This window comes from Penaeus japonicus, unplaced genomic scaffold (genome assembly GCF_977035675.1).
Source record: "Penaeus japonicus unplaced genomic scaffold, GWHDUDI00000001_assembly GWHDUDI00000027, whole genome shotgun sequence".
In the NCBI taxonomy this organism is placed as follows: Eukaryota; Metazoa; Arthropoda; class Malacostraca; order Decapoda; family Penaeidae; genus Penaeus; species Penaeus japonicus.
Window position 1 is genome coordinate 14742379 of NW_028234429.1, and position 2500 is coordinate 14744878.

Consider the following 2500-nt stretch of genomic DNA (forward strand, 5'->3'; position numbering starts at 1 on the left):
GGAGAGGGAGAGGGGGAGGGGGGAGAGGGAGAGGTGGAGGGGGGAGAGGAGGGGGGAGGGGAGAGGGAGAGGTGGAGGGAGGGAGAGAGGTGGAGGGGGAGAGGGGAGAGGTGGAGGGGAGGGAGGTGGAGGGGGATGGGAGAGGTGGAGGGGAGGGGGGGAGGGGAGAGGTGGGGGGAGAGGGAGAGGGGGAGGAGGGATGGAGGGAGGGGGAGAGGTGGGGGAGAGGGAGAGGGTGGAGGGGAGGGAGAGGGATCGGTGGAGGGAGAGAGGGAGGGGAGGAGAGGGGGGGGGGAGGGGAGAGAGGAGGAGGGAGGGGGGGGAGAGGGGGAAGGAGGGGAGAGGGAAGGGAGGGGAGGAGAGGGGAGGGGAGAGGGGGGAGGGGGAGGGGAGAGGGGGGAGGGGGGGGGGAGGGAGAGGGAGAGGGGGAGAGAGGGGGGGGGAGGGGGGAGAGGGAGAGGGGGGGGGAGGGGGGGAGGGGGGGGAAGAGAGGGGGAGAGGGAGGGAGAGGGGGGGGGGGGGAGAGGGAGAGAGGGAGGGAGAGGTGGAGAGTGAGGAGGGGGAGAGAGGGGAGGGGGAGAGGGAGGAGGAGAGGTGGAGGGGAGGGGAGAGGGAGAGGGGGGGAGAGGGAGAGAGGAGGAGGGGAGAGGGAGGAGGAGGGTGGGAGGGAGGAGGGGAGGAGGAGAGGGAGGGAGAGGGGAGAGGGTAGGGAGAGGAGAGGAGAGGGAGAGGAGGTGGAGGGGGAGGGAGGGAGGGTGGAGGGAAGGGAGAGGAGGGGGAGGGGAGGGGGGGAGAGGGAGAGGGAGGGAGAGGGAGAGAGGTGGAGGGTGAGGGGGAGAGGGAGAGCTGGAGGGGGAGAGGGAGAGCTGGAGGGGGAGAGGGGGGAGAGGGAGAGCTGGAGGGGGAGAGGGAGAGCTGGAGGGGGAGAGGGAGAGCTGGAGGGGGAGAGGGAGAGCTGGAGGGGGAGAGGGAGAGGGGGAGGGGGAGGGGGGGGGGGAGAGGGAGGGAGGGGGGAGAGGAGAGGGAGGGGGAGGGAGAGCTGGAGTGGGGAGAGGGAAAGGGGAGAGGGGGAGGAGAGGGGGGAGGGAGGTGGAGAGGGAGGATGGGGGGTGTGGTGGAGGGGAGGAGGGGGGTGAGGGAGGGGGCGGGGGAGGGTGAGGGGGAGAGGGAGGGGGGAGGGGGAGAGCGGGGGGGGAGAGGAGGGGAGAGGAGGGGGGAGGGGGGGAGGAGAGAGGAGGGGGGGAAGAGAGGAGAGGGGAGGAGGGAGGGGGAGGGAGAGGGAGGGAAGGGGGGGAGGAGGGGAGGGGAGGTGGGAGGAGGGGGAGAGGGAGGGGGAGAGGGTGGAGAGGGAGGGGGAGAGGAGAGGTGGAGGGGGGGGGAGAGAGAGGTGGTGGGGTGGGGGAGAGGAGAGAGGGGAGAGGGGGGGAGAGGGAGGAGGGAGAGGGAGAGGAGGGGGGAGAGGGAGAGAGGAGGGGAGGGAGAGGGAGAGGGAGGGGGAGAGGGAGGGGAGGGAGGGGGAGAGGTGGAGATGAGGGAGGGGGAGGGAGGTGGAGGGAGGGGAGAGGGAGAGTGGAGGAGGGAGAGGGGAGGGAGGGGGAGAGGGAGGGAGAGGTGGAGAGGGAGAGGCAGGAGAGGGAGGGGGAGAGGGAGGAGGTGGGAGGGAGGGGAGGGGGAGGGAGAGGTGGAGGGGGAGGGGAGAGGGAGGGAGGGGGGAGGGAGGGGAGAGGGGGAGGGGGAGAGGTGAGAGAGTGGAGGGAATTAGGAGAGGTGGAGAGGGAGGGGGAGAGGGAGAGGTGGAGAGGGAGGGGGAGAGGGAGAGGTGGAGAGGGAGGGGGAGAGGGAGAGGGGGAGAGGGAGGGGGAGGGGGGGGGGGGGAGAGGGGGAGGGGGAGAGAGAGGGGGGGAGGGGGAGGGAGAGGAGGGGAGAGGGGAGAGGGAGGGGGAGAGGAGGTGGAGAGGGGAGGAGGGGGAGAGGTGGAGAGGGAGGGGGAGAGGGAGAGGGGGAGAGGGAGGGGAAGGGAGGGAGAGGGGGAGAGGGAGGGGGGGAGGGAGAGGGGGAGAGGGGAGGGGGAGGGGGGAGGGAGGAGAGGGAGAGGGGGGGGGAGAGAGGGAGAGGGGAGAGGGAGAGGGAGGGGGAGAGGGGGAGGGGGAGAGGAGGGGAGTGGAGAGGGAGGGGGAGAGGGGAGGTGGAGGGGAGAGGGAGGGAGGGGAGAGGGAGAGGGAGAGGGGGGGAGGGGGAGAGGTGGAGGGGAGAGAGGGAGGAGAGGGAGAGGTGAGAGGGATGGGGAGAGAGGAGGAGGGAGGGGAGAGGGAGAGGGGAGAGGGAGGGGAGGGGGGGGAGTGGAGAGGGAGAGGGAGGGGAGGGGGAGAGGGAGGGGGAGAGGTGAGAGGGAGGGGGAGGGGGAGAGGGAGGGGGAGGGAGGGGGAGGAGAGGGGAGGGTGGAGGGGAGGGGGAGGGAGGAAGTGAGGGGAGAGGAGGGGGGAAGTGAGGAGGGGGAGAG

At 72.4% G+C, this 2500-nt stretch overlaps 1 protein-coding gene across 1 annotated transcript in view; it reads right to left on the reverse strand.

The window, feature by feature from the left end:
* Positions 1–2500, reverse strand: part of LOC122252706 (uncharacterized) — a 21461-nt gene that overhangs the window by 18212 nt on the left and 749 nt on the right. The gene's annotated exons all lie outside the window — the stretch shown is intronic.